Source organism: Dromiciops gliroides, chromosome 6 (genome assembly GCF_019393635.1).
Source record: "Dromiciops gliroides isolate mDroGli1 chromosome 6, mDroGli1.pri, whole genome shotgun sequence".
Taxonomy (NCBI): domain Eukaryota; kingdom Metazoa; phylum Chordata; class Mammalia; order Microbiotheria; family Microbiotheriidae; genus Dromiciops; species Dromiciops gliroides.
Genome location: NC_057866.1, coordinates 48,324,050 through 48,346,177, shown reverse-complemented (window position 1 = coordinate 48,346,177; position 22,128 = coordinate 48,324,050). Strand labels below are relative to the sequence as shown.

Here is a 22,128-nt window from a genome sequence, read left to right as displayed (position 1 = left end):
ACTGTGTGTGAATACAAATGCAAATGACTGCTTGTGAGACTTTGGACAACTCACTAAATCTCTTGGGCTCTTAGTCTTTTCCTCTGTAGGATGAAGCAGTTGGAGCAGAGAAGCTCTACCTTCTCCCTCACTTCTTCATCTTGGACCCTCTCATTTTAAGGAGTTGCCTCTTTAGAATAACATAACACCAAATCTTAAATGACTTGCCCAGGTTCCCCCAGTTATTGTTGGAGTCAAGAATTTAAACTAGGTTTTCCAAGTTTCATGCCCTGAACTCTCAGCATGACACCTTGCTGTTTCATCTACAGCATGAGAATAATACTTGTATGACCTAGACAGTATTGTTGCTGCAGAGAAAGTTCCTGCAAACTTACGCCACTCTGAATGTGAGAATCATAGTTGGGGCTGTAAAAGAATTTAGGGCATGTGAAATACTCTATTTTAGAATGAAAACAAGGAAAGCAGACAGACCCCAGAAGCTTGTCTCAGCCTCTGGCATTCATCTTAGAGAAGGAGGAAAGAACACTTCTCTACTCGGGACGGACTGGCAGGTGTGATTCAATATCATTACTACTATGATCTTTCCCTGCATTGACCATGAAATCCAGGTCCCAGCCTACATGGACCCCAAACTGCTCTTAAAAAGTTAGTTCAATGAATAACATGGTTGTCGCTTACTTCACAGCCCTTGAGCATAACTTACTCATTATGTCAGCAATGACATAGATGAATATTAAGTAGTTTGAGATAGCCAAATCAGTATTAATAATGTTAACAGCATCCTTTAATCCTTGAGTTTCTCCTTCACTCCCTGGGCATGAAAACATGATGGATGGATGAATTCTTTCAACACTGAACAGAAAAGGGCCAAAGGCAGCTCCCTCCAGCTATACACCACACTGCCTTCTCACAGTTATGGGAAAATCAGAGGGTTCTTAATTATTATTTGATTCATTTGTTGTATGTGATAAGCATGAATGCTCGCAGGGTAGGGCAGAGGAAAAAAGATCTAGTTAAGACAGTACTCAAAGGAGCTGGGATTTTGTCTGTATGTGAAACTATTTTTATGGGAAATCCTATCACTGAGACAGATCATAACCCATATATAACTTAGGAGATAAATCCTAAGTAGTTGCTCAAAGCAAATGCAGGTTTACTTTTGTTGAGGGTCACACAGCTAGCTACTGTCAGAATAACAACTCCAACAAGCCATGCAATATATAGTACTACTTGTGAATTCATAAGGAGAGCCCTGGGTTCCAATCTTGCACCTATCAATCACTAACTGGATCACCATGTTAATGGAACATTCAGATTAATCAAGGGTTAATTAAAAACATTGCAGCATCAGGTTTAAGGTGTTATTTCACCTTTCTGCCTCAGAATATGATATTATTGAACATGAGTATTTTTTTGATAACCTCTAGATTTTTAGCTCTGTCCAACTAGGGGACATAGTAGATAAGAGTGCTGGGGCCTAGAGTCAGGAAGACATCTTCCTGAGTTGAAATCTGGCCTCAGACACTTAGCAGCTGCGTGACCCTGGACAAGTCACTTCACTCTGTTTATGTCAGTTTTCTCATATGTAAAATGAACTGGAAAAAAGAATGGCAAACCACTCTTGTAACTTTGCCAAGAAAACCCCAAATGGGGTCACAAAGAATCAGACATGATTGAAAAATGACTAGGAAGGTTTAAGACTTTGGGATTTCAGGAGGAAACTCAACAAAAGCCATGGAATGTGTTTTTTTTTCCTTTGTTTTTTACTAAATTTATACTATAAGAGAGAGTAATAGGCTCTTTTCTGGGCACTGTAACCAATTTTCTGTGTGACTTTAGACATGTCAATTTATTTTCCTTCACTGTGTCTCAGTTTCTCCATTACTAAGAAGGAGATAATAAAATATTTGTTTACTTCCCTCTCAGAGTTGTTGTGAAGATAAATTGTTTATAATATTGGTTAAAGCCCTTTGTGAAGGATAAAGCTCTCCAAAAACACTCGATATTTTCTATAAGATTACATTTTTGAATGTTCAGATATATTTTTATTTTAAAAAGGAATAAAGCAGTATAATTGGAAAAAATAAAATGTTCAAAAGAAAAAAAAATGCAGTAAACAAAAGAAGCACAATTGAATTAGATTATGGCTTTAGTTAATAGTTTTCTGGTTATTAAAGGTTTTACTCTGAAGCAACTAAAGGAGAAAGACCCAATCCCTTTTTAACTAAAGATCAAAATCTATAGAGTTTTTCCTTTGTCACTGAAATCAGACTTCCCTGCCAAGGTGGGAAGTACAAAAAGCTATCAACTAAAATGAATGTCTGATACTAACAGATGATGATAACCATGACCTATCAGCACCAGGATAAACTGTTCATTTTGTCTCTTGATGGTAGTTTGAGACACCAAAGCTCTGTTGAACTTGAAAATACTATGTTACAGTAACAAAAGCCGAATTATCTGTGTCTTGGAATCATTACTAAGAATGCTGCTATAAGTGAAATATTTAACAATGAGGTTTAGGCATTTGTATATTGCTATGACAGTGGTGGGCAGGTGTCCTAAGTGACTTTCTAGTCCAACCCCTTTGTTTTATAGATGAAGAAACTGTAACCTAGGTAGACTAAGCTGCCTGAAGTTATGAAGATAGTAAACATCTCTGACAAGATTAGAACCAAGGTCTTTAACCCCAAGGCCTTTGCTCTTTCCATTGTATCATGATGAAATGTTTTGCTTGACTACATAATTATTTGTTAAAATGGAGAGTTTCTATTTGGAGGGGGAGGTGTGTTAATGGGTACTGCTACCCTTATTTTTCAGTGACCACATGCTTTATTAACACACACAGAGCAAGGTGAATGGCTATAAAGGAGTTGTTGCACAGCAAACTGAAAAGAAATTATTTTACCTTCTCATCTCCTCTCATCTTCCTCCCACTTTCCCCAGGTGGTAAAAATTATTAGGAGAAAGAGTTTGGCAGTTGGAACCCATTGTGACTTGGGCAATGAATGACTTCTCTCTCGCTCCAAGTTATTTCCCCCATGAGACTGAGAGCAAGATCTGTCTTTTACATTTCTATGTATTTTTCAGTGCTTAACACAATACCTGGAATACAGTTGGTGCTTACTAAACATTAACTGGCTGACTTACTAGAAAAGATCATTCCAATTACTGAGGCTTTGCAGTATTTACCACTCAAGATGCTTCCTCAATGCTCATTCCATCCCGATGTTCCCTTGTAATCCCAGATCTCGAAGATCTGTGTTCACTCATCCTTCAATGCAGTCAACCCTGAGTACAATCAGAGCAGCGGTCATTGCCAGCAGCAAAACACAAACCACATGCTGCTGCTGGTGGCTGTCCCTTTCTGGCAGCATCAAAAGGATGTAATGGATGTGTCTTCAAGAGTAATGAAAGAGGAGATGCAAAGCTCTTACAGACTGCACACCTACCTCCATTTCCCATCTTCTGTTAAGGACTGTTAAGGAGTCCCCTAAACTTGACTTTTTGAGTGGCCATATTTTCCAGAAACACTGGACCCAAAGTATACAGGAAGCCCTGAATGTATCAAGGACAAACTGAACACCCCCACCCCACCCTGCTGTTGGGAGGGGAGGGAATAAAGCCAATCTGCATTAGGCTTGTGCAGCTGGCCCCTTGTAGATAAGGACACCATCATATTTTCATGGTCTCAGAGTTCCCAAGGGGAGAAGAAGGTGGCTTTTGCTGTGGCCTTGCTCCTCCCCGTTGGGTGGGGTTTGGTCCTTTTCCTACCTTTAGTGCACCTTTCCCCTCCCATGCCACGCCCTTTTGGTGGAGGGCCTGGTCCTGTTGCTGTAAACATGCAAACTTCTATATGGATGGTGAACTCTTTGGTCTGACTCTGGGTTCCACATGCATGTCCATTTCTCTTGTAACAAACCTAGTTTTTCCACCTAAGTTTGGTGAAGCTGTGATTGCTTTTTGACACTTCTCATTGGTATATTTCCTCCATTCGCCTTCTGGGGAAAACTGGGAACACCTGCCATGATCATGGACCACAGGTGTGTAGTTTTTTTAGGTAACAGTGGGTCAGTCAATATTTCTTGGAATTCTTATTAGAATCTGTAGAGGTCTAGAGGTGGATTCCTAGATGGGAGATCTGGGTTCTGTTCTGATCCTCCTCACTGACTCCCCATGTGACCTTGTAATCATACACGTAATACACCTTGACTTTCACTCAATCATCTAACTCACAGCCCTCTTTGTAAAGACGAGGAGAGTGTGGCCCAGAAATGTTAACTGATACGTCCAATGTCACGCTGGGATTTCTTTAGCTAGAGAGGAGGAAATAAAATCTGGGTCCCTGACTTCTGGCACAGTATTCTTTCCACTAGAGAATGTCTATGTTTCCTCATTTGGAAACTTGAGATCATAATAGCTGTCCTGACTAACGCACTGGATCACTGTGGAGATCAAAAGACATAATAGGAAGGAAGACACTTAGAAAACTAAAAAGCCCTATACAATGATACATTTTTGCTATTTTATAAAGAGAAATACTTTGTGTGCTCAAAATTCTGTGGCACTGTGGGGGGTTACAGAATGATCAGCTGCAGTCACCACTGTTGAGAAGCATGTAGCCTAACTGGGGATGTATGACTTACACACGCAAAACAACAGCAAACAATGAGAGACAGAATATAATTAAGTGTTTAATTATGTGAGACAGATTGTAAATATTTTAGATGAGAGGGAAATCAGTGAGGACAAGAGTAGTAAGGCAGATTTCATGATTGAGGAATAATTTGAGCTAAACTTGAAGAATTGTCAATATTTGGGACATTATAAGCATGGTGTAGTAGCTGTTAAAGTCAAGATGAATGGTGTACATTATTACAAGGTCACATTAGTGAAGATGGTCAGAATAAAACTCAGCTCTCCTATACCTTAATTCAACTTTAAACCTGTATTCCAAGCAGACCTTGGAATCAGGAAGCCCTGCCTTTGCTACACAGTAACTGGGTAATTTTATGCAAGTTAGATCATCTCTTTTTGGCCCAGGCAACTAAGCATATCAATTTCAAATCAGTCTGCATGGGTGGAGGGAGTTTCCCAACTGGAAGGCAACTTTACTGATTAAAATCACAGCTTTCCATCAAAATCACCTCTTCACCCTCTTCCTCTGCTTCAACTTCTTCCTCCTCTCTTATTTTTCCTTTCTCACCGCACTCTACTCTCCCTCCTTTTTGCATTTGTGATGAAGTAGGTAGAGTGATGGGCCTAGAATCAGGAAGACCTGAGTTGAAAACCAGCCTCTGGCAATTACTAGCTGACACCCAAGGCAATATCCTTTTGCACATCTTAAAGCTCTGTATGATGTCAGGACTATCCTATATTTTCCAGAGCCTATTGGGAAAACCCAAAATTGACAGCCCATTGAAAACACATACTGTTGAACTTTGGTCAAAGCCCAAAGCCCTCATGGAGGGGCAGCTAGTTGGCACAGCGGATAAAACACTGGCCCTAGATTCAGGAGGACCTGAATTCAAATCTGGTCTCAGACCCTTGACATTTACTAGCTATGTAACCCTGGGCAAGTCACTTAACCCTCATTGCCCTGGAAAAAAAAAAGGTTTCTACTGGAAATCTGCATGAAGCATGTGACCAGCCAAGAGCCCTGACCCTGGCTGCCCAGTCTCCCTTCCTTTCATCTTGTATGTACGTGTGTGGGTATCTTTTTCTCTTCCCTATGACCCATTTTCTCCATCTCCCACAAGATTCTGTACATTAGACTGTTTTCCTTTTCTTATTTTTAATTTTTTTCTTTTAAATTAAGTCTCTTAAAGTACTTAAAGAGCAAGCTAAGCCTCGCTCTGCTTTAAGCGACTTACCCAAGGATGCTTGGTCAATACCATTTCTAGGACTCTAGTTTATGTCTTCCTGGAAAATCCTCTCTACTATTTACTATCTGATACAACCTTCCTCCATGATTAAAGGACCAAGGAATGATGCTCTCACCCACATACGATTTTTCAGTGATGCCAAGTTTAAAAGAATAGACAAAAAATGTTTCCCTCTAATTTTGAATATATCTATGGAAAATGACTGAGATTAAGCAACATATGTTCTCTTCAGATACCCTCCTATGCCAGTGACATGTCTTGAGAAAGAAAATAAGGTTCTGTAAACCCTGAGAAAAAGGAATGATGTAGAGAATGTGTCCAGGAATGGATTGTATGCCTAGCTTTTGAAAACAAGCCCAAGTAAGATCAAAGAAATTCATCACAATTTCGATACTCATCACAAGCCATTAGCAACTCTTAAGCTATAAATAGGTCGAGACTTGAGTTTGTAGGAGTCATCACACTGGGGAAAAAAAAACAAAACTAAAGAAGTCTCAATATAAAATATACTCTGGGAGGAGGGGATGATTTTTGATCTTGTCTTCCCCGCCTTGCTTCATAAACAGTTGGAACAAAAATGGATTAAATCGACTGTATTCTTTCATTATAAAAAAAGACATTTCAATTTTTCTTGCTTTGACTCTCGTAGATCCTAATCAATGAATGTTAAATTGAGTGAAAGTGAATCTTCTGAAAGATCCTCTTGCCGATTTTAAATGGGAGGTGAAGATAATGGATTGATTTAAAACGAGTGGTTTTGAGCCTGAGTGTTTTAGGTTGTTTTTGCCTTTCCTGAGCATTCACAGATAATCGCCTTGGTTATCCACTCCCTTTTGTGTGTAGACTTAATTCTGGAGTCAGAGACTGATTTTCAATTCACCTGCTTATCACAGGGTGGGCTTTCCTGGTGTCTACCCATGTCCAAATGGACAAAGCTTTGTTTACAGAAGTTGTGTGAGGGCTTCCTATGGCAAGATATGAAACATCTCAAAACATATGGGACCATCTTTATGTGTTTCATTTTTGTAATGGGTTTTCAGTCACTGTTGGCTGTCACAGAGACCATGTTCATAGAAAGAGATGCCACGTGTCAGCCTTTAGTTTTCTTCCACTGGATGTCACAGGGCTCTGAGCAACAAAGATCTATACTCAAATCCTGACTCAGTCAGGCAAGTCAGTCTCCTTGGATAATTCCCTCCTTTGTAAAATATGGGGTTGTATTTGGTGGCCTCTAAAGGCAGGCACGTGGCACAGTGGATAGAGTGCTGGGCAGAGTCAGAAAGACCCAAGTTCAAATCCAACCTAAGATAGTAGCTGTGTAACCATGGGCAAGTCACTTAACTCCTATTTCCTTCAGTTTCCTCACCTGTAAAATGGTCTGGAGAAGGAAGTGGCAAACCACTCCAGTATCTTTACCAAGAAAACCCCAAATGGGGTCACAAAGAATTGGACATGACTGAAACACGACTGAATGAAAAGGTTGTATCCAGATCTAAAACTGGTGAACCTATGATTGGATTCTTCTCAAGGCCATGACAGACTCTTGTGGTATCACATGACTTCTGAACAAACTCATTGTTGTCAGAAACCTGGGATGCCAAAAAAGGTAAAAGCAAACATTGTCAAATGCAGGCTGAAGGGAAGGACGGCGGGTCAGGAGAAAGGCCTGCATTGCTACTGAACGTTAGTGATTCCAGACCTGCGCCCCACAGGGAGGGAAGGGGAGGGGAACAACAAGATTCTGTTGTGTTTCCTTTCACTGTGGAGTTACTGAGCAGCACTACTACGGCTGTCCCCAAATGCATTCTCTCTCTAGTCATGTGCATCAATTTCCATTTCCATCTTGTACCATATTATGAGTGCTCTGTAAGCCTAGGGATGAATCTATCGGCTTGGACTATTGGGACAACTTTCTAATTTTGGTCTGGCCTCTCATTTCTCTCCCTCTCTGTCCTCCACAAAATTACCACAATCTCATCAAGTCACTTGCTTTTTATATTAGAGGTAACTGGTGGTAGAGTGGATAGAGCACTAGGCCTGGAATCAGAAAGAGATGAGTTCAAATCCAGCCCCTTGCTGTGCAAGTCACTTCATCTCTGATTGTCTAAACTTCCCCCGTTGTAAAACAGGGATAATGCTAGCATCTCCACTGCAGGGTTGTTGAGAGAATCAAATGAGATAATATTGGTGAAACGCAGAGCACAGTACAGTGGGGCTTAAGGTTTGTTCTTTTTCTGCTCCAGAAACCTCTGGTGGTCCACTGCTGCCTCAAATAAAAGTTACTGAGTTTTCTATTTATCAGGTAAAGCTTTTGGCAATCTGGCTACTATTATATATGACTCCCCTATATGTGCTTGACAGTCCAGACAGACTAGACTCCTTCTTCTTCATCCATAGTGTTCCATCCCCTACCCCTCTACAGGCTAAGTCCCCCATGCCTTAGACTTCCTGCTTACAAATGCTCCTCTAACTCCCGAGCTTCTTCTAAACCTTAGTTGAGGGGGCAGCTAGGTGGCACAGTGGATAAAGCACTGGCCTTGGATTCAGGAGGACCCGAGTTCAAATCCAGCCTCAGACACTTGACACTAGCCTGTGTGACCCTGGGCAAGTCACTTAACCCTCATTGCCCTGGGGAGGGGGGGAACTTAGTTGAAGAGCAGCTAGGTGGTGCAGTGGATAAAACACCTGCCTCAGACTCGGGAGGACCTGAGTTCAAATCTGGCCTCAGACACTTGACACTTACTAGCTGTGTGACCCTGGGCAAGTCACTGCAAAAAACCCACAAAAAACCAAACAAAACAAAACTCAGTTGAAGCACCATTTCCTGTCTACAGTCTTTGATTCCCTCAGGTACTATTTTCTTTTTACTATCAAGATTACTTATATTTTCTCTTTGTGTGTGATATACACGTATATATGTGTGTGGATATACACATGTATTTGTGTATATATTTGTACATATTGTGAAATATGGATATATTTGTGTAAATAAATTTGTGTGTGTGTGTGTGTATATATATATATATATATATTTACCATGTGATAAAGGAAATGGTATTACATATTCATACAATATTTGTATTACATGTTTTATATATATGTATATACATGCATTATAACAGAATATAAATATTATACAAACAACTATTACAAATATCTCAGCTATCATATATACAATCTATACTACAAATATTATTTGTATTACATATTTTATGTTGTGTGTATATATATATATATATATATGCATATACATACACCTGTGCATATTTGTGAGGTAGATGGGGCATAACAGGTAGACAGCTGGCCTTGGAGTCAAGGAAAACTAAGGTTCAAGTACCATCTCTTACACTTATTAACTGTATGACTCTAGGAAAGTCACTTAACCTCTGCCTCAGACAGTTTTCTACCATTTTAAGATACAGAGATGTGCTGATATGTGTTTTTAGGAGTACCTCACTGTGAGTCAGAGAGCCTGAAGAAATCACAGGGCCTTGTCAAAAACACACACTTGTATAGGATCAGCCAAAAGTCACAAAGGGGTCTGATGTTTTAATAACTTTTTGAAAAATAGTTTTATTTCATATATATATATATGTATGGTTTTTATTTCATATGTATACTGTGTATGATGCTATGGTATTATATATTAAAAACAAAAAAAATAAAGGAGTCATTCAATATAGAAACCCCTTCACGACTTTTGGCCCACCCTGTATTTATGTTTATCTATATAGGCTGCTTCCCCTGACAGAACACTAGTGTGTTGAAGGCAAGATCTGGCTTTTCTCCCTTTATCCCTATGTCCTGTGCCCTGGCACAGAGTAGGCTCTTATTAAATATTGATTGATTATAGAAACCCCATAGTACCTCATTTCTTTACCTTCTTTCAAAGCAGTTTTTGCAGATAACTGAAACTTTCCTTCAAGTTATTTTTAATGAGTTTGTTTCTTAAACATTTTACATGCTTCCTGACATTTAAAACAGAAGACGGGACGTAAAATGAACCTTTTGTTAATGAAGGAAGCTCATCATTATGGACACCACTATTAAGCTCACCACTATGTCTGATGGACATAGGATTGTAAGACACTGATGTTTTCATGGGCCTATTGAAGTGGGGTTTTTTTGTTTGTTTTGTTGTGTTTTTTTTTTTCTATTTCCTATCTCCTCTCTTGCTATCTCACTCTCAAGTCTATCAACCATCACTCCTTGCTCTTTTTAGCTTGTCTACCTCTCTTTTGCTTTGTAAATTTAATCTGATGTAGGATAAGCTATCAGGTAATCATGCTTATTTGTGATACATCAAACCAAGGAAGATTTACATAAGCTATTTTTAGCATGGACTCAATAACAACTATTTTGGTCTCTGAGAGGGCCTTTTTGTACCTTTCTGGTTATACATCCCAAGAGTTGAGATAACCAAGTTAGAAAGAAAACATGGTACCCAAAGAATAGCATAGTCAGGCAAACTTGGGTTCTGGACATGGCTCTGCTACTTATTAGCTGTGTGGTCAGAGGCAAGTCTGAGCATCAGTTTCTCTCACCTATAAAATGTGAATAACAATCCCTATAGCACCTACCTTTGCCCATGAGGTTCAAGTGAGATAAAGTATCTAAAACTCAATGAAAGTTTTAAAGCATTGTAAGCATAAATCGTGTATGTGAAAATCTAAGGAATCAGTGACTTTGATGGTTGCCAATGTGAGAAGTTCACCACTGTATATGGGAAACCTCTATGACTTAGGATATAATAGTAGTCAAAGCATAGGTTCACAAGGTGCAAACTATCAGAATCGGGATTTGAAATAAGGTTTGCCTTAATGCAGACCCAGTGTTCTGTCATCTATTTCTTAAAGTTTTCTATCAATGCCAGTTATTTTCTTATTAATGTTATTGTTGTTCGCTATCATCATCACGGTCAGGATAAGTGAACTGTTACCACGAATTCCAGGACACAAATTCTGTGTCTACAATCACTTTATCCCTCCTTTGGTTATTCCCAGAGATGCTATTATCCATCCAATTTCAGAGAAAAGCTTTCTCTGTCACATTATTTTCTCAGTCTCAGAGGAATTTCTGTATTTGAGAATGTGTTGCTGTCCACTACCTGCCTCTTCAGGCTTAGCTATGAACAATCAATTCATTACAGAAACTTCTAAAAAGAATACATAGAATGCAAAAATCATGCCCATATCATAGCTCATAGATCGGCTTCTAAGGCCTCTTTAAAATGGATATTGAATTGTTTTAGTAGTAAACCAGTAGTCTAACTGTGGGATAAATATTCAGCTATGAATCTCTAGGTTAGAGTGTAAGCCATAATACTTAGAACCCAGGAAAGACTGTCACCATAAAATCCCCATTTTAAAATGTCATCTTTAAAAACTGCTCACATTATAAAAATGCATTCATTTTGGGGAAAGCATAATTTGCTCTCAAATTTATTCTGTTTGCTAACTAGATATATCATGCTTATACAATAGAAGCCTGTGAACAAGAAATGGTCAAGTTAAAAAAAAAATAAAGAATGGTTAAGTTCTGGTGGGGTTGCCCCATATTCTCCACCAGAAATGAGGTAAATATTGTCCCCCCAGAAACCCCGGAAGTAGTCATAAAAACACCAGATTCTTTCTGAACATTGCCTGGCAGATGACACCCACAGATTTCTTCCTGAAACCAAGGGGTGCATCTCTATTAAGTTAAATTAAATGAGTGTTTATTAAGTGCCTATTGCATGCAGAGCGGGGTTAGAGGAGGAGCAAAGTTGAAATAGAAAGCACAATACTACCCTCCAATGAGACAGTACTTGTGAAAGTACTTAGTAGAATACCTAGCACATAACAGGCACTCTATAAATGCTTATTCCTTTCCCCTTCCCCACTCATGGAACTTGTCTAGATTAATCTTGGGAATAATGACACAAACATGGATAACCCATTCAAAATAATGCATGGTAGACTGAGGAATTCAAATGTTTTGGTTGGGATCCTCTTTTGAGGCTTTTTTATAACATAAAAATGAGGCTGAGATCTCAAAGGTTTTGCTCCAGTAGGTCCTGACAACTGAGAAATCCTCAAGTAGTGAATTCCTGTGGTGAACTCCTGGTGTGTGTTGTCCAAGAACCAACCTAGTTAAATTCAGAAAAATAAAAATAACAAGTTGGATAAGGTGAGATCGTAACATTTTAGTCCCATCTGAGACCTCAGCAGCCCATATCGACTTTCAAAGACCCTCTTCATAGTTGTAGAGGGGTCATGAGCTCATATTACAAAATCATAGATTCATAAAGTAAAAGCATAAGGGATGTGCAAACAAAAAGCTCTGGGCTTGCTGCTAGGGAAAAGGCCATTACTAAGAAGAGAGATCAGGAATGGATTCACAGTGGTATTCAAGTTGAGTTTGAAGAGATGGATGGTAGCTTAACAAAGAAACATCTTTGCAACATATGGCAAGTAACAGGATTGTAGTATTTCAGAAATTCTTGTCCTCATAATCAGTCAAAAGAATCTGTTTAATGATCTCTAGAGGGAAAACACTTTATTGGGTTTTGTACTATTTATATACCCACCTACAATGCCTTTTGCTCCCATTTGTAGTACCAGTACTTATCATAGTGCCTAGTACATACTAAATACATAATATATACTTGTTGACTTGACTTGACCTCAGGTGACATAGAAGACATTTATATGTGCATTGATTATTTCAATATTTCAGAAAAATCCATGCTATCAGAAGCAAATTTTTCTACAAGTATTTGCTAGGTGTCTACTATGTGCCAAGCACTGGGGTTGCCATACAAGGCTCCCTCAGGAACTTACATTCCATTAGGAAGAGAAAGTGAGGAACATTGTGGCACAATGGAAAGATCAATGGCTTTAGAGTCAGAGGATTTGAATTCAAATCTAAGCTGTGTCACTACCTGTGTGACCTTGAACAAGTCATTTAAATTTGTGGACCTTAGTTTCCTGTCAAATAAGGGAGTTGGACAGGATGATTTTTAAGATCCATTCAAACTCTATGATTACACAGACATGTATTTGCATATGTTTCATCTAGTCCTCATGAGTTATACCCCGCCAAAATTAACTGCCTATGACAGAAATGTTATTGATATTTCTTATCACAGAATGTTAGAGCTATCTATAAACCTTAAAATTAATAGAGTTCTCTAGTTTCAAATCCAGTACTCTTCCTTTAGAAAATACAGGATATAACATGGTAGCCCCAGGGCACTGTATTATTGACAAATACCTTGCCTAAGTTATGTGGCTCCCTGTGTACTCTTTCCATATGGTTGGAACCATAATGGAGATGTGTTTTCTCTGAGGGGTTGGATGGACATGATTAATCAGTTCAAATTAAATAACGCATGGTCGTGCCAGTTATTAAAAAGTAGGCTGCTAGCATGACTATGCCACCGACTTTGTTTATCAAAATATTTCCTCAGGCATAAAGTCAGCTTGTTTATAAAGAAAAGTGATCTCTCTCACATAGGGATACTGGGGGATAAAATGAAAGAAAATATGTGAAAACATTTTGAAGGCTTTGGCAGAAAGGCATTGTAGATATCCTAAGCACCGCTGTGGTTATTAGATCCGAGTCTGATTTGGAGAACACACCTCTGACAAATGTCCCATTGTCCTTTACTTCCCAGGGATATTGCTTAGATGTGCCTTGTGTGAAAGGAAATCTCATTGTTAAAATCTGCTACTGAGCCTTTTTTAGGTAAGGAGAACAGGAAGGAAATTACTTCTCATCTGACAACTTGCTGGGGGAAAATGATCTGTCAAAATTGGGTGTTAGTGGACACTGGATTAGCTCAAACCCAGCACACATTTATCATAGGAGATTCTCTTGTTCAGGTTTAACCAGAAGCATGAAAAGGAGTGTTTCCCTTCAAATAATCCCAAATGGACATCAGAGGTTAGACTAGATCACAATAGTGCTGGCTCGCAAATGATTATTATTATGGAAGACGACATGTTTCCATAAATATTGAATGGCCCTGACAACTGCTTCATTCCAGGGAATCAATATATTCTTCTGAGGCCCTGTCCATACCCTATCCCATTCCCCACCTCCCAATTCTGTGCCGATCTTCACCTTTCACCACACTCATTCAAATATTAGACCTACACAGTCAAAGATCCTCAGGTGAGAGAGAAACTTCAAATTGGAATAGACCTAAGAGATATCTAATCCAGGTGTTCTGAACCAGGAGCTCACAGAGAGATTTCAGTGGAATCCATGGACTTAATATGGGAAAAAGAGAAATCTTTATTTTCACAAGACTCCAATTGAAATTTACCATTTACTTTAATTATGAATATAAGCAACAGGCTTTATTCTGAGAAGGCTTGCAGAGGATGCACCAGAATTCCAAACCTATCCATTATTATTTTCTTAAAGTCAAAATCTCCTGATCTACTTTAATTTCTTTGTAGTGTAGTTAAGGAGACTGATTCCCAACGGAGGTTAATTAAGTCACTTGCTCAAAGTCACCCAGATCATTAATAGTAGTTGTGGGACTAGAAGTCAGTTACTTGCAGTCCTAGAGAGGTGAATACAACGATAGCCATATTATATTAATCTGTTGGAAGGACATTACCTTGAAGTCCTGCAAAGCATAAATGAGTATATCCAGGAGCCAAGATTGATTTATCCATGTCTAACTGAAAGTGATCAGGATCCCTGGAAATGTTATTTTTCTGAAATCCCAGCCTCATTTTTCTGTACCCCACCCCCCATCCCATGTTAGTTGGGGATTCCTTTTCCCATTTACATTCAGACCCACAGAATTTAACCAGCATCTGAGTGTTATGTTAGGTCTTATATCCTGCACTGCTAGAGGGTTTACTCTCTTCTTTCTGTAACTGGAATCTACCCTGACCAATTTCGCTTCTCTTGGAAGCCTTGCCCTATTCTTATTTAGTAACACATGACTAGCCCACCTCCACTTCTAGACATAAATAGTCAAAGTTTGTTAAAACAGTACTGGACTTGGGGTAAGAAAATATGAATTTGAGTCTTGGCTATGCCATTGACTAGTTGTGTGATTCAGAACAAATCACTTTGCCACTTTAAGATTCAGTTTCGGCATTAGTAAAGTTGGAGTGAAAATCCTTATGTAACCTAAAGCATGGGATTATGATGGAGAAACTGCTTGTTGAACTATATCATGCTAGTCAATCTGAACTAATATCACCATTAACTAGGTAATCACAGAAATTTTATACTCCTATCACATGATGGATCTGAGGATTCAAATTTTCAATTCAATTCACTGGGTATTTTAATGCATTAATGTGGGTAGCTCCATCATGATTTCTTATCTGTACAGTTCTCACTTATATTCTGTCATAGATCCTGCAAAATGTGTTTACCCGACACAAGGCCTTCCTTTACTTGAGGAGTTCTTGATCGTTTTCTGGTGAAATGGACCCTCTCCTCAGAATAATGTGTTTAAATAATTGAAGGAAATGCTTAATTTCATTTACAGGTTAGTGAAAATAAAAATATATTTTCCACATCTAAGTTCATGGCCCCTCTGAAATACATCAATGGACCTTAGGTTAAGAACTTCATATAACTGATTTATTTTAACATTTAGTGTTTACCAGGACAACTTGAGTGTTGTCCTGGTAAACACTAAATGTTAAAATAAATCAGGACATATTTCATTATTTGAAGATGTCTTTCATTTTTCCTATTCCTGAATAGGATTTATTTTGATTTTTAAAATCACTTTAGTAAAAGGAGACATCAATGACAAATGGAAAAACCATCAGTTTTAGAATGATAATAGTATCATAAAATATAAGACCTCCAAGGAACCTAATAGCACATCCAGTCCTTCATTTTACAAATGAATAAACTGGAGCCAGGGAACTTAAATAAAATTTCCCATTGTCACACGTTGCCCCCCCACATACACACACACACCTCCTTTTGGGACAATGAGGGTTAAGGAACTTGCCCAAGGTCACACAGCTAGTAAGTGTCAAGTGTCTGAGGCTGAATTTGAACTCAGGTCCTCCTGATTCCAAGGCAGTTACTTTATCCACTGTGCTACCTAGCTGCCCCCAATATTTATATTTATATTTATATTTATATTTATATTTATATTTATATTTATATTTATATTTATATTTATATTTATATTTATATTTATATTTATATTTATATTTATATTTATTTGTTGTCACACGTTTTAAGTACAAGGGTAAGGTTTTGAATCCATAAATAAATCACTTCCATGGGGCTTCTGATTGTGTTGTGTATCAAGAAACTTAATGTCTTGAATGAGTTTGCTGTATTGAAGGAATTCATTCTACATACATTATAGACTAAGTTGTTATCACTATTATTGAGGGACAACATGATATGGTGAATAGAAAGCCAGCCTTGAAACTAGGAAAACTTTGGTAAAAGTCCCACAACTGATACCTACTTTGCTAGTTGTCTCTCTCTAGGCAAATCTCAAGAACTATAATTTGCAGAGAAGTAGATGATTCACATTGATAGAAGTTTCACCTTGGAGATTCATAAACCATCAGAATCTTAGCTCTTGTTCCTAACCCCTAGTGTCATAATAATTATTAATCTCTTTCCGTGAGAAATGCATGTGTTAGCTGCATTTTGTATACTCAAAATATAAAGAAAATGATGGTCACATTTCCAAGCACAGTTTACTCAAGACAAAAGGATCAAAATGAGATGTGTTGTGAATGTGGAGTTGACAGAACTTAGTCATTGTATATATGGGATAAATCAAAAAGAAAGGTCAAGAGTTATTTCAAGGTTATGAACCTAGGTGAATGAGATGATGGGAGTGCTCTGAACAGAAATAAGGAAGTTTATTGGAGGAGAAAGTTGGGAGAGGGCAGAGATATTAAGTTTTCTTTTAGACAGGTTAAATTTAATAATATCCAGGAATATCAGAAGCTATTAAAACTACATATGGGGCAGCTAGGTGGCGCAGTAGATAAAGCACTGGCTCTGGATTCAGGAGGACCTGAGTTCAAATCCGGCCACAGGCACTTGACAATTACTAGCTGTGTGATCCTGGGCAAGTCACTTAACCCTCACTGCTCTGCAAAAAAACAAAACAAAGCAAAACAAAAAACACTACATATAAAAATTTTTAATTATCTGTATAAGAGCTGATAATTGAACCTACAGGAACTAAAGAGATTAGCACACAGAAATAAAGAAAGAGAAGATGGCACCAGACAGAACCTTAAGGGGACATCACATTGTTCAGATTCTGAGACATGGTGATGTTACAGCAAAAGATACTGAAATAGGAATTAGGGGAAAGAGGCTAATTGGTAGTATCAAAGTTGTCAAGAAGGAAAAAGACTGATTGGATTTAGTAGGTTAAGTGTTTGGTTTGGAAGCCTGATTGAAAGGGGTTGAGAGGTGAGAAGTGAGGAAGTGAAGGCAAAGAATATATATGATTCTTCTAGAAGTTTAGCTCTGAGAGCAAAGACAGAAGAAATAAAGGAATATGGCTTGAGGAGTGGGAGGGTCAAGCAAAGAGGTTGTCATTGATTTTTATTGTTTTTAACATAGGGAGACCTGGACAAGCATCAAGAACAGGGCTAGAAAATAAAAGAGAATTAAAATAAGAGAGAAAGGGAGAATAATGGAGAAGTAGAGGGCAAAGCTAAAAAGGAGAGAGAAGAAGAGAAGCAGAAACAGAAAGAAGAAATAGAGAAGAAAAAGAAAGGGAGAAACATAAGAAGAACTAAAGAGGGAATGAGAGTGAAGGCGATGTACAGAAGTAGAAGAGAGAAAGGAAAAAAGACAGTGATAATGATTATGTTGCAAGGGAATGAGATCAAGTGTTTAGCATCTCTTCATTTGATATAGAAGCCAAAGAAGAAAGAATTGGAGGGGGTGGCTGCAGAGGTATTCACACAAAAAAATGCAATTTGACTGGTGCTCTGACTTTCAAAGAGGTCCTGCATAATTGATGAAAGTGCCAGTTTTTGGTTTTGTTTTCTGTCTTAAATACCAGGAAAGTATCTGGAATTAGATTGGACTGAGAAATTCAATCCCTAGGGTCCTGTCCAAACTCAAAAGCAGAACCATTTCCTTTGCCTGCTCACAAGATGTTCAAAGACAAAACAACCAGAAGGCAATCTGTACTTGATATGTACACTTAGTTTCTAGTTTTTCCTGGTACCTGATTGACTCTAAATCCAACACTTAAACCGCTATATTTATTGCATGCTTTTATGCAGTGTAGGTGTTTACAAACTACGCTGGGCTAGTGGACTTTATTCTCCCTACCCACTTCACACCACAATGAACACCCACAACTTCCAACTTGACTTTCTATTAAATATGATGACATGACTGCCACCAGCATGCTCAAGGTCAAACACTTGCTGGATCAACAATCTTGGTTGTACTATGATATATATTTTATGCCCTTGCTCTGTGGGCCAGCTTTAATTTTCAGAGATGATTAGAGTGGCTTATCTATAGGAAGAATTGAATATATGAAGACAGAATGATACAATGGAAAGAGCATTAGATTGGAGTCAGAGAGACAGCTTGGGTTCAAATACGTGTGTGTGTGTGTGTGTGTGTGTGTGTGTGTGTGTGTGTGTACGTACATATATATCAGTTTCTTTATCTGTAAAAAGGAAAAAGAGATTCAACTACTTGGTCTTTGAGGAACCTTCTGACTCTAGATGTATATTCAAGATAATTATTTGTCTAGTTTTGTATGTGCAGTGTTTCTCATATTTTAAGTGCTTAATAAAGGCTTCCTCAGTCGTTTGTGGTCCTATAATCTGCGTCCAAGCAAACTGAATTGCTGGAGCATTCAAACCCTGAAATCCAGCATAGATATTAAGTGAAGTGGGTCATTGCCCACAATGCCTTGTCATGGGGAGTCTTGGTACTTTCCCCATGTGGCACCAAGTGTGGAATTTAAAGCTTTTCACTACTTGGTCTTCTTACCCTTTATTCCCACCCGCAAAGTCTATAATTCAGCTACCTTGGCCTGCCTTAAGTTCTCAAATATAACACTCCCATCTCTCTTCTTGGTGTCTTTGCAATGGCTATCCCCAAATCCTGTGATGTTCTTTCTTCTCACCTCAGCCTCTTGGCTTCCCCACCTCCCCTCAGATTACTTTCTACCTACTCTACATATCTCATATGAACCTAGTATTTACATGTTTTTGCCCTTGAGGAGAGGGACAGGTCTTTGTTGTTGTTTATTTTTCTCTGTAGCCTTTGTATCCAAGTGAATGGCACTAGTAAATACTTAGTAAATACTTTTTGGCTTGCTGATTTTCAAAGAAGAAATATCCTAAACTACTACTGGTCATGTCTCATTTAGATGCTATGCTAATAAGCAGTCAATGTATTTCTCCCAGGGAGTTGTTACCCCTTAACGTAAGTCCCTCAGTTCAGAAGTGTCATCAGTATTATATCTTCCATATTGAATCAAATGTCTATTGTTTTCTTATTCCAGAGCTTCTTGTGCTTGGTAATGATTTCCAAGGCAGAATATGCAAAGTTGGATTTTCCAAGTTTCAGGTTAAATTTACTGTACTAACACATGGCCTGAATTGAGGTGGGAAGTGAAACTTAAAATATGCCATGGAAATTGTTTAGGAAGGAAAAAATACCCTGCCTGATACCAGCCTTCCAAGAAAATGTTTCACTTGATCTCTGAAATGAGCTTCTTGACTCTTCAACTCCTAAGGCAGGTATTAAACCGCTGTTATGCTATTAAAACTTTAGCACAGTAATTCTTCACAGAGAGCAAGGAAAAAAAAGAACAAGTTTCAGGCAAGATAGGATTGAGTCTGATGGCTGCAGATATAAACATTTATGAATTATATGTTCTTCAAGGCTCAAATAACCTGAGAACCTTGAATCAAAAAGGAAAGCAGATTTCCCAGTCACAAGACAGGCATTATTTGCTTCTCAAAGGGAAAAAGGAAAGGGAAAAAAAAGTGGTAATAGCTGCCTTCACAACAGTGAAGATGCCAATCCAAGAAAATTAGATCTAATGCAAGCTAAGCAGAAGAATTTTATTGAAGAAATTCTCATCAGTGAATGGAGCATTTAAATAATGAATACATAAGGAGAAGTGCAAAGAAATCATGGGAAACCATTATTTACAATAAGAAAAAAATGGGTACATGCTAATGGTTATGGATTTGTGTACAAAATACAAGGCTTGCTGTTTATTTCATTGCCTTTTTGTAATCAGTGGCCTGGTTGATGATTTGGGGAACTCTCCTGGGTGAATGTCTTTGTGTTTGCTCAGCATAGAACAACAGTTGCAATATGTAAATAGGGTGCCTCTTCCCTTCAGAGGCCTTGGGATATGTATAATAGATTAAGTTGGCTTTGTGCAGAGCAAACAGGTCTGTATTACTGAGAATATGAATAATGTCAGTTTCCATAATTGCTAACATCTGGCTTTCCATAAATCTGTTAAATTGCATGGAAGCAGAATTAGATTTCTCTGTCATAAGTAAAGCAATTACATGGAAGTCTGTAGGCAATATGACTCTAGATTCCACTGTGAAATTCTTTCAGTCTTGGACTGTGATGGCACTTCTCTGATGGACATGAAAGATGTTCTACACACTACCTGTGGGTCTGGTAAGGGATATATTAACAATTTACTCCCAACTATTCAACGCAAAATCACCCAAATGAAGAAGGCAAATGCAGTGGGAACCTTAGTTTATGCAAGAAAAGAATGACCAGAGCCCACCACCCAGAAAGACCACTGTATTCTACAGCTCGCAGGCAATCTGTTGAAACTATCTAGGCTCTATAGAGATTCCTGGGACACTTGGCCAATCAATTGGTCTTTCCTTTCTGTGACCATCTCACTTGGAATAAGCCAAAAAGTTTTCTTTTCCTTTTCCAATGGATGTTTCATTGAGGGATTATTGCCACTGAATCCATGGTCTTTTCCAAATAGATATCTTAACAGCAAAAAAATGCCTTATTATACAGAACAGAGGAGATTTTGTTTGATGTTGATGGTGACAACAATGATAATGATCATAAAAATAATAGTAGCTAACTTTTCAGAGTGCCCTTGAGCTTACACAAGCATTTTACATGCATTCTTGCATTTAATGCTTACTTTTTTTCTAGAGAGGTGTTACTATTATCTCCATTTTCACAACTGAGAGAATCAAAGTTCAGAGAGTTTAAGTGACTTGTGACTTGTTCAGGATAAGACAACTATTAAGGGTCTGAGACAGGAGTGCAATCAAGGTCTTACTGACTCCAATGAATTAGAAGCTATGTGTTATATTGTGAATTTAATTACATTGAATCATGGACTTAGAGCTAGAAGGGAACTCGGGTACTCTGACTCGACTATACTATGCTGTCTCAGAGTCAGAGAGACCTGGGTTTGAATCCTGCTTCTAATACTTAACTTAACATATATGAGCATTAGCTAGGCACAACATTTCCAGGCCTCAGTTTCCACAACAGTAAAATAAAGTGTAACAGCATCATTGACATCATAGAAGGAAGTACCCAAACCAGTTATTTCACACGTCTTTTGGAATACTGAGATCCTATGTTGCCAAACCTCTAAAAGTTACTGGGACAGGGATAATGCGCATCACACAATAAATCATATAAAGTAATATAAAATGAAGTCCTAAATTAAACAAACATTTATTAATGAATAATAATGAAATTATTAATAATTTATTTAAAAACCTTTTCTAGGTGATAGGGATAGAAAGATTAAATAATAATCCCTGGCCTCAGAAAGTTCACCTTCTTCCTCTGTAGCTTTCACTATATACAATGACTGTTCCATCCCCAATGTTATACTTTCTTGCGAATTCCATTCTCTCCATCCTCATTTATTTTCCTATCATTTTAATATATATTTTACATTAGGTATGTGTGTATTTATGTGTTAGAACCTCTGTCTGGGTCATAAAATATTGAAGATCATGAGATTCCCATTTCTCCTTCATTGTTTGTGTATTCTTCCAATACAACCTCATTCTGAGAAAGCATATCTTCCACATCTTCCTCGTTTGTTCTAGTAAAACAAATTAGAATAAAACTACTATCATTTATATTTCCTACACCTTCTGAGACACTTTAATATACTAGCATTTTTTTTTAAAAAGAGAAAGACAGACACATCTAGGGGTGGAGCCAAGAAGATTGAGGTAAGAAAAACACTCAGCTGAGCTCTCACAGTGTTACCCTCCAAACA

General features: G+C 38.1%; 1 protein-coding gene across 3 annotated transcripts in view; it reads left to right on the top strand.

The window, feature by feature from the left end:
• The window catches only part of NELL1 (neural EGFL like 1), a 909,424-nt gene that overhangs the window by 854,444 nt on the left and 32,852 nt on the right, over window positions 1–22,128 (top strand). The window lies entirely within an intron of this gene.